Source organism: Rattus norvegicus, chromosome 9, assembly GCF_021556685.1.
Source record: "Rattus norvegicus strain SHRSP/BbbUtx chromosome 9, alternate assembly SHRSP_T2T, whole genome shotgun sequence".
In the NCBI taxonomy this organism is placed as follows: domain Eukaryota; kingdom Metazoa; phylum Chordata; class Mammalia; order Rodentia; family Muridae; genus Rattus; species Rattus norvegicus.
Genome location: NC_141542.1, coordinates 88,927,078 through 88,937,443, shown reverse-complemented (window position 1 = coordinate 88,937,443; position 10,366 = coordinate 88,927,078). Strand labels below are relative to the sequence as shown.

The 10,366-nt window shown below is 41.6% G+C and overlaps 1 long non-coding RNA gene across 3 annotated transcripts in view; it reads left to right on the top strand.

The window, feature by feature from the left end:
- The first annotated feature begins 715 nt into the window (after positions 1-715).
- LOC148003786 (uncharacterized) overlaps positions 716-10,366 on the top strand; it is a 34,307-nt gene continuing 24,656 nt past the window's right edge. The window contains exon 1 of one of the 3 annotated variants that reach the window (XR_015629625.1): positions 716-891. This is a non-coding gene — a long non-coding RNA (uncharacterized LOC148003786). The remainder of the gene's footprint in view (positions 892-10,366) is intronic. The other 2 variants (XR_015629624.1, XR_015629623.1) reach the window with 2 other exon arrangements.

Here is a 10,366-nt window from a genome sequence, read left to right as displayed (position 1 = left end):
TTTAAAGAAGTGTTGACCAATAAACTAAAAATTAAAAATCAAAACATCACACGAACCTAAGACCTCTCTGTAAATAGCAGCTTAGTGCAGTTTCCCATGCTACAGAGATTTTCCTTACTAAGGAGAATCTGAGGACATCATCTTTACAAAATAACGGATTTAACTGAGTAGGCATAGGAAATTTAATCACCGTCCATCTATTTCTAGACATTAGAGGCTGTTTCTAGTTTTCTCCATGGTGAGGAACTTCACGCCCATATCCAGTGCTTTCGATGGGGTTACAGAGTCAGAGGGATACATATTTAAACCATCCTTTGCACACATGGTAATTAGTCTTAAAGGCTTATTTGTGCTGTCACCTAGCAGCGAAGTATGAGAATTTAGTTTCCCACCTTGTTAACTGGAAACTTAGAATATGTAAAATAGTAAAAAAAAAATTGGATAGTTTCTTGTTGGTTTAATTTGCATTTCCGTTTACTGGTTGGGTGGAACATTACCCCATACTTGTGTTTACTGCCTCGAGTTCTTCAGTGATTCGTCCTTGTTTCCTTTATCTCTTGTCCATGGGGTAAAGCCCTTGGTTTGAGATTCTAACATTGTCAATCTATGCAGCAGCCAGGTATAAATAAACATCAACACCTGTTCCTTGTTTACAACATCTGCTTTATGGGGCCTTCGTTTTCCCTCTCGATTGTCAGCTTTTATCCACTGTCTCACTCGAGCAGCATTCGTTACAGAGGCAAAATGAACCCAAAGACGGCTCTCCATAGCCTTTGATGTGGGCTGAGTCTCTTTAACTCACGTTGAAGGCCGATGCTACTGGAGAGCCTAGAGGAGTACACGCAACTCACCGTTTTCCTGTACCTGAAAAGAAATTAGGAGGGAAAATTGGTAAGGGAGAATAGATTTATTTTCTATTTGACTAAAACAGTGATTCTCAGCCTTCCTGATCAACCCTTTAATTTAGTTCTTCATGTGTGGTGAGCCCCCAACCATAAAGTTATTTTCATTGCTACTGCATAACTGTAATTTTGCTACTGTTGTGAATCATAATGTAAATATCTGTGTTCTCCAATGGTCTTAGGGGACCCCTTAGCCCCCAACAGAATCTCGACCAGCAGGCTAAGAACCACTGGGTTAAAACATTATTTTAGTAGTCTGATAGCTGAATGAAGGTGTGCGAGTGTGTCTCCAGCCATGATAGTTATATTAGACTGTTTTACACTATCATTTTATGATTAGCTAATGAATTCTTATTTATAAATTACTTTGAGTTTAAAAGTCTATATCTTAATGGTGTACTGTAAGATAATTCTGGATTTTGAGATTCCACAGTCAGGATTCTACAGCCCAGATGGATACTCAAAATTAACCTGTAAGCTCCATCTGCTCAGGGACCTGGTGACTTCCTGGAATTCTGGGAATTGTAGTTCTTGGAAGATAATGCCTTATGGAAAAATACAGTGGCCTATGTCTTTGCCCTTATAAACCCCTGCAACATGGCCATTCTCAGTGGGGAAATTCCAGGGAATGGTCCTGACCAAAGTCCATCTCTTGGTCAGTATTTAGTATTTAATAAACTTGCTTCAAATTTAGCTCAAAATGGCGGAATTGTTTTTCTCTGGCATCAATACTTAAATGGCGTGAGTTACTTCTCTCATTCTGGTGACAAGCACTTGGCAGAAGCAATTTAAGGACAAGTGGCTTTGTTTGGCTTAGGAATTGAGACTTTAGGGAAGCATGGTGGCAGGAGGGTGAGGTGGCTGGTGGCTGGTCGTGCTATATCTGAAGGCAGGAAGCAGAGAGAGGTGGATGCTGGCTCTCAGTTCACTTTCTCACTTTTTCCATTTTGTTCACTCTGAGATCCAAGCCCCTCGGATAATGCAGCCCACACTCAGAGTAGGCCCTCTCTCCCCAGCTAATTCCCCATAGGTATGCCCACAGGCATTACTTGTAGGAGTTCTGAATCCAGTCAGGTTGACAAGGAGGATTAATGGCCACATATGTTGTGTATTCCAAACTACTCACTTTGCCTAATGTGGACCCAGTCCAGAGGTCACTTCTTCAAACTCGAATAGCTAATAAGCAATGGTGACGTATTTTATTATTTACGACTTTCATCTCAAGTTCTTCCCCTTCACCATACTGCCTTCTCCTGATGGCACAAGCATGTCTTTGCTACATTGTATAATTCGATGCCAATATGTAATACGTCAAATCATGAATAAGTATATTTCTAGTACACTCATGTCAGAAATATGTTACAGGAAAACAGTGGCTTCAACTGTGGTCTCTGAGTAAACCAGGATGCCCGAGACTTTAGAAGGAATTTAAAGGTGGAGGTGTGGACACCCCAGTGACTTGTGAAGGAACTGGAGAAATTTTGTTTTGTGATGGCTTTTGAAACTTTATAGCTGACCTGTCTTGATCAGTTTAGTTTAACACATAAGGGCAAGGCTGGAAGACACTTAAATTTAACTCTGAAATGTTGTCACAGGAATTTGAACATTCTGTTGATCTTGATCATAGAATCAGAGTCCAAGAATGCAGTGTTGTGGTCCATGGGTTGCCCCACAAACCACACAAACACTGGTCTTAGTCAGATAGGGATGGTGTATGGAACACACACCTTAATACTGATCAGATCAGAATTATCTGAGCTACAACAACAAACATTTCTCAGGGCAGGCTTATAAAGGGAAAAAAAACCCACAAAAACTGTAATGAGCTCATACATGGGGCAGGAAGTGCTGCCCAGTTGTCCACACTCATACAAGATATTTTGGCTAGCTAGACAGAACAGTTATAACTGACCTTTATTCTGATTGGTCTTATGGCTGTGGAATTTCTTAAGATTAACAAACCTCAGAACATACAGAACATAACGGGACATGGTCAGCATGACCCTGCTCTGAGTCAGTTATTTTTCTGTGGCAATGACTGGCAGGCCTATTACAGAAACAACATGAAATAGCCGGAGGGCACAGAACAAAATGGCTACGGCTATGCTGGGGCTGGGGGTGGGTGGGGGGAGGTAGACCTCAACACAGAGAAGGGTGTAGCAGAAGGGCAGAGAGCAGAATCTCTCACCTGAAGTCTTGGGCTCTCAAGTGAGCAGAGCTGTAACAAATTGGGGAATTTGCATAGCCTTTTGTGACTGACTTCTTCAGCTGTCAAGGAGGAGGAAGGTAGTCTGAAGGGAGAACTGCAGGGAATGTCTAGTATATGAGACACATGTGTATATATGTATACATATATATGTACATGAGGCAGTGACTATCAACACCTGCACATGCATACAGACATAGACACACACATGTGTGCACACATGCTCACACACACACACACACACACACACACACACACACAGGTTGTCTGGAGCAGTAATGGACAAAGAATGATAACATATCTGTCAGTATGCCAAGTTAAAAAAATTCTGAGGTTTCTTATTCTTTTCTATGTTCTCTGATAAACCATTTCAGCTATGACAAGTAGCTTCTAGGGTTTTTTTGATGTTGTTGTTTGTTTGGGTTTTTTTGGTTTAGATTTAGAAGATAGACTATTATTATAATCCAGGAAAATTAGTTTTAAATGCTGGTCTTGGGGTTCAGGTAGTTTTAGGTTGCTGGTGATACTCTATAAATGAAAACATGAATGAATGAATGGATGAATGGTTAAAGAGAAAATCGCGACACACCATGCTTTAGGAACACGTCATAGGTGAAGCTGAAATGCTAGGTTAGAGGGTGGTACTTGGACTCTTCTTGAGAACTATACTGGCATTACCAGTAGGTGAGGAATTCTCAGGAGGAACCAGCAAGGTCTACTGTCTCCCAGAAGAGTGGCAAAGCTTGGTTCTATTTTTAAAAGTAACTTTATTTGGCCAGGCAAGGTGGTGCAGGTGTTTAATTCCAACACCTTGGAAGCCAAGGCATGTGGATCTCTGTGAGTTTGAGGCCAGCCTGGTCTACATAGTGAGTTCCAGGACAATCAGGGCTATGTAGAGAGACCTATCTCAAACAAACAACATCAAAAACAAAACTAAAAACTCCCACTTATTTGATGTGTGTGTGTGTGTGTGTGTGTGTATGTGCGTATATGTGTGTGTGTATGTGTATGTGTGTATATGTGTGTGTTTATATGTGTGTGTGTATGTGCGTGTATGTGTGTGTATGTGTGTATATGTGTGTGTTTATATGTGTGTGTGTATGTGTGTGTATGTGCGTATATGTGTGTGTATGTGTATGTGTGTATATGTGTGTGTTTATATGTGTGTGTGTATGTGTGTGTATGTGCGTATATGTGTGTGTGTATGTGTGTGTATGTGTGTATATGTGTGTGTGTTTATGTGTGTGTGTATGTGTGTGTATGTGCGTATATGTGTGTGTTTATGTGTGTGTGTATGTGTGTGTATGTGTGTATATGTGTGTGTTTATGTGTGTGTGTATGTGTGTGTATGTGCGTATATGTGTGTGTTTATGTGTGTGTGTATGTGTGTGTATGTGCGTATATGTGTGTGTATGTGTATGTGTGTATATGTGTGTGTTTATATGTGTGTGTGTATGTGTGTGTATGTGCGTGTATGTGTGTGTGTTTGTGTGTGTGTATGTGTGTGTATGTGCGTGTATGTGTGTGTATGTGCGTATATGTGTGTGTGTTTATGTGTGTGTGTTTATGTGTGTGTATGTGTGTGTATGTGCGTATATGTGTGTGTGTTTATGTGTGTGTGTATGTGTGTGTATGTGTGTATATGTGTGTGTTTATGTGTGTGTGTATGTGTGTGTATGTGCGTATGTGTGTGTGTTTATGTGTGTGTGTATGTGTGTGTATGTGCGTATGTGTGTGTGTTTATGTGTGTGTGTATGTGTGTGTATGTGCGTATATGTGTGTGTTTATGTGTGTGTGTGTGCGTGTATGTGTGTATATGTGTGTGTGTTTATATGTGTGTGTGTGTGTGTGTGTGTGTATGTGCGTATATGTGTGTGTGTTTATGTGTGTGTGTATGCGTGTATGTGTGTATATGTGTGTGTGTTTATATGTGTGTGTATGTGTGTGTATGTGTGTGTATGTGCGTATATGTGTGTGTTTATGTGTGTGTGTATGTGTGTGTATGTGTGTATATGTGTGTGTGTTTATGTGTGCGTGTATGTGTGTGTATGTGTGTATATGTGTGTGTGTATGCGTGTATGTGTGTATATGTGTGTGTGTTTATGTGTGTGTGTATGCGTGTATGTGTGTATATGTGTGTGTGTTTATATGTGTGTGTGTGTGTGTGTGTGTGTGTGTGTGTGCACATGTTATGAGATACATGTGGAGGTCAGAGAACAACCTGTGAGAATCTTGTCCTTCCATCATGTGGGTCCAGGGATTTCACTCAGACAATCTTTTACAAGTGAATCTTCTCTCTGGCCCCAAGGACATTTCTTTTTTCTTTCTTTTTCTTTTTTTTTTTTTACCGTGTGAGGTGCAGTGTGTGCCTTGAGCTTTAGTAAGGTTTCTTTTATGAATGTAGGTGCCCTTGCATTTGGAGCATAGATATTTAGGACTGAGAGTTCATCTTGGTGGAATTTTCCTTTGATGAATATGAAGTGTCCTTCCTTATCTCCCCCCCATCTTTATTAAATTGGGTATTTCTTATTTGCATTTCAAATGTTATTCCCTTTCCCGGTTTCCAGGCCAACATCCCCCTAACTCCTCCCCCTCCCCTTCTATGCGCGTGTTCCCCTCCCCATCCTCCCCCAAGGACATTTCTTAAAGAATCTGATGAATACTCACTGAGAAGTAGTTCTTTCAGCAAAAAGGTGGGTATTTGAGGGCAGTACCTTTGTGGCTGCACAAGACTTGAGAAGCTTGTCTTCTCATGGAAAAATACTGCTGATCTGTCTGCTGCGTGTAGCCTTTTGGGTTAACTAAGCTGACTCTCTACCCCTACTGCAGGACTGTGTATCCCTTGCTCAGTACCTTTCTGTTGATTGTCACCTAAAGGAGTCAGATCCAAATTTAAAATGCTTACCCCCGGAGGTCCTAGGGTTCTTCAGAAAAGAGGCGGGTGCTGGGTGTGACCGAGGACAGTAAAGAGAGGAAGATGAGAGTTAGAAGGGGAGATGAGCAGATGGGAGGAAAAGGTGTGTGTGTGTGCCTGTGTGTGTGTCTGGAAGGCCTAGTAACCGGGGGCCTAGATTTCTATGCTAGAGTTCCTTCAACAGAACAGCTACACCTTATCAATATTATCTACTTGAAAGTAACATGACCATTGCAAAGAATATTTCACTTTTCCCTCTTTCCCAAACCATTGGTAAGACCAGGTACAAGGTACCCTAGGTTGAATTCCAAGTACCACAAGAAGTTGAAGCAATCTCGTCTCTAAAAATCATTGGCATGCACTCCATTTATAGCTTTGATAGGTGGTTAAATAGTTTTTAATTTAAATAGTTCCCTCAGAATTCATTATTCACCAGAGAGTTAAGAGTAATGGCGAAAGATTGAAAGCAAATCCAGAATTATATTTTTAAAATGGACACCATCTAAATTTTATCATGTTAAAAAACATCATTAAAAAACAAACAAACCCATAGAGAACCTTTCTCCTTCATTAGGCACTTAGTGTCACCATTAGGAGGCAGGGCTGAGGCGTCCCCCCTCCCCTCCCCGCCTCCAATCGAGGCTGTGTGATGCTCGGTCTCTCTGGAGCAATCTGTGTCCTTATCTGTGAACATCTGTAGAAACAGCAGCATAAGGGCTTAAGTGAACACGCGTGGGAATCTCAGGCAGTTGACGAATGAAGCTGATTTGCATTTTACAATAAACAACGGCCCCTCTTTGCAAACGAAAGAGTGGTGCAGGATTCTGATTGAGCACTAGATGTCGCTATTGACCCATTCTGTTGCCTGGCAAGTCAGCTTTTCTCAATACTAAATTTTCCTCTTCTTTCCTTTCCTTCTTTTTCCTTCCCGCCCCTTTCCCCCTTTCTTCTATCATCTATTTCTATTGTAATTTTTCTTTAAAATTTATTTTTAATTATGATTTTATTTTTGAAATTATAATCACATATTTCTTCTCCTTAATTCCCCTATGTGCTTTGCTCTCTTGCAAATTTTTGGCTTATTTTAAAAATTATTGTTATATATATGTATACGCTTATATGCATATATTTCTAAATATGTAAATATAAACTAAGCTTGTATAATGTTTTTATTATGCTACATTATATATAATGTGTATGTATTTGTGTGTGTACACACACACACACACATGCACGCACGCAGGCACGCAGTTCTTTGTTCAAGGTTGGAGCCTCGTGAGACTTCCTCCTTCCGGGTTAGCAGGCCTGTTGCCCACATCCTTGTTCAAGCATGTCTTGCTTAGGCAGCCATGACGATGAGACTTAATGGCTGTGACTTCTCTGAAGTTTCTAAGAGACACAATCTCACAGCAAACTTCCTATCCCTCGAGCTCTTATTGTCTTTCCTGTTTCTTCCATGACGACCCCCGGGGCTCAGGTGCAGGGGTTGTGCTGTAGTTGAGTCCGTTGCGGCCGGACACCACGTGATCTCTTAATCAGTTGTGGTTTTCTCTAACAGTCTCCATCTGTTGAAAAAGTTCCTTGGATGAGGGTGAGGATACATTTACGCATGGGTTAAGGACAAATGTTTAGAATGTGGTTAGGGAATGTGCTGGTTTAGTAAAGAGGTGGTTGCAGGGTCTCCTCCAAGATCCACGATTGCACTAATCTTGGTAGTTGGCTAGGTTTCAGTACCAGATGCGATTCCCCTCTTGTTGAGCAGACCTTAAGTCCCATTAGAGAGCTATTGTTTACCATCAAGGTATTGGAGCCACCACTGTACCCTTAGGTTATCAGGTCATGTTGGTCATTGTTGTGGTTCATCGGTTCATCATCTTCATCATTGGCATCAAGCTGGAGAGGACGGTTGGTTGCTTCCCTCCTTTGGAAATTTGTACGGCACCTTCTGGTGCCATAAAAACTAGTACTCAGGGCAGGGAGGCCTTCAGGTCAGTTCCAGTTCAGGGGCCCCTGGGCCCTGTGTCTGTGCTGTTTTCAGCCATAGGGATTCACCTTGCACCTCTGGGGACCAGCCTAGGGCAATGACAACAGCCTGCTATGTTTTGGGACTTTCTTGGATGCCCCTGACCAGCAACTTGAAAAGAAGAGTCTTCTATCTGGTGCTAGGGTTTAGTTAGGAAGTCTATAGTTCTTGTGGAGAACATGTAAGCTCAGATGGGAAGTTTTCATTTAAATTATTCATGTATATATAGACTCACATCATTTTATGTAACTTTTTTTTGGTTCTTTTTTTCGGAGCTGGGGACCGAACCCTGGGCCTTGCGCTTCCTAGGCAAGCGCTCTACCACTGAGCTAAATCCCCAACCCCTATTTTATGTAATTTTAAGTAGATAATATGATTCCTTCTGACTTTTTTCAGACATCCTTACTGTTGTTATCATAATTTTACTTTCTTGAGAATTTCATTCACATTTATTTACATAATGAAATAGGATAATATCCACTTCCCCTCCTCCCATTCTCTGCCCTTCTGACTCCTTCCCCAAGGACAAGGTTTTAAAAGCTTGAGTTAATACATACATTTTTATTTTTCTCAATTAACTTAGTTTAAATTTTTTGTGATACATTTTAAAGGTTATCTCTTCTGGGGAACATTTATCATTTGACATCAAGTAGAAAAACAAAAGGTGGAGAGTTTTTCTCAAAGGTGATTCGGGATCAGAAGTTTATAATTATGAACACTTCCAGACCTCTAAGTTTCTGCTAATAAAAAAAAAAATCAAACTACTCTAGGTTTCTTTGTCTGGTTCTTTTCTTTTAGTTTCTTTGATACAAGGTCTCTCTATGTAGCCTTGGCTGTCCTTGGATTTGCTACATAGATCAGGCTAGCCTTGAACTCTTAAGAGATCCACTTGCTTCTGCCTCCTGAGTGCTGGTGTGGGGAGCGGGTGTAGCGGCAATCCCAAAATGGCGCCCGAGATTGTTTAAGACTAGCACCTGAAAGTAAGCCACGCCCTCATCGTGAGAGCTGCGCAGGCGCACCATGACTGGATGGTTGAGGCGGAGTTGAGGGAGGTTATAAGGGAGTGCGCTCACGGGCTGGAGAGAGATTGTTGCTGCTTGCATGCAAAAAGGTTCTTGAATAAACTGTCGCTCCTTTCCTGCTGGTCGGGGTTGGAAGCGACATGCTGGGATTAGAGGCATGTACCACCACACCTGGCCTCTGGCAAACTTTTAACATGGAGGCTAAAGACTAGTCAGGTAAACTCTATACTCACACTTGTGGCTGCAGAAAGTACTGAATTATACACAATTATCTGCTTGCTGCCTCCCTAAGGGGGTTTTACCGTTTCTGCCTCATAGGTAATAAACGCGAGACTCAAGATTGTGTAGCTCCCTGGTTTATACAGCCAGTTACATGGTCTGACTTCGACATTTTTTTCCAAGTGTGTTTTTATGGCGTGACTCTCTGTGAGCTTGATTTCTGCTAGGTCTGTGTGCGTAGCTGGAAGCTGCATTCTTTTGAAGACGAGCCCTATATTTACATTTTAAAAGCTTTTGAAACAATATCTGTAGGAGGAATTTTCTAGAAAGTAAACAAGTTGTGAGGTTTAGTGGTAGCCTGATTTAACATAGCCGTGTGTATTGTACGTGTACATATGTCCGGACAATTTATTCTACAAAGAGGTTCAAAACCACAAGAATATATGTGAGATCACTCGGGAGCTAGAAGCTATCACACAACCGATGTCGTAAATGGCAGAGGTGGTACAAGGTACTCTCTAGCTTGTGTCTCAGTCTGGAAATAGTCCTGTAAGAATCTCTACAGAAGGGCCGACAGCGCATCACCGTGACAGAGTGCTTGCTTGTCATGTGTGAAGCCTTTGCTTCGATTTTCCCTGGACATTTTACTATGTTTACGGAACCTAAATATTTTAGGATCAAAATGATCCTGATCTTTTCCCGTTGTTGCTTTCTGTCTTGCATACTGACCGCTGTTCCTTGCTCATTAATTCCTCCTGTCACGGTTACTTACACCCCCCACCACCGAGGCCACTGAAACCATCAAAGATCAGTCTCCCTCCACATAGGCTGTAGTCTAAGATAGCAGTTTAGCAAACCTGTCAGGTCCCTCTAGTTCCTCATGATTTTTTTTTTAAACATTTATTTATTATGTATACATCATACAGCTTTCTGCCTGCATGTATGCACCTGCAGGCCAGAAGAGGGCACCAGACCTGATTATAGATGGTTGTGAGCCACCATGTGGTTGCTGGGAATTGAACTCAGGACCTCTGGAAGAGCAGACAGTGCTCTTAACCTCTGAGCCATCTCTCCAGCCCC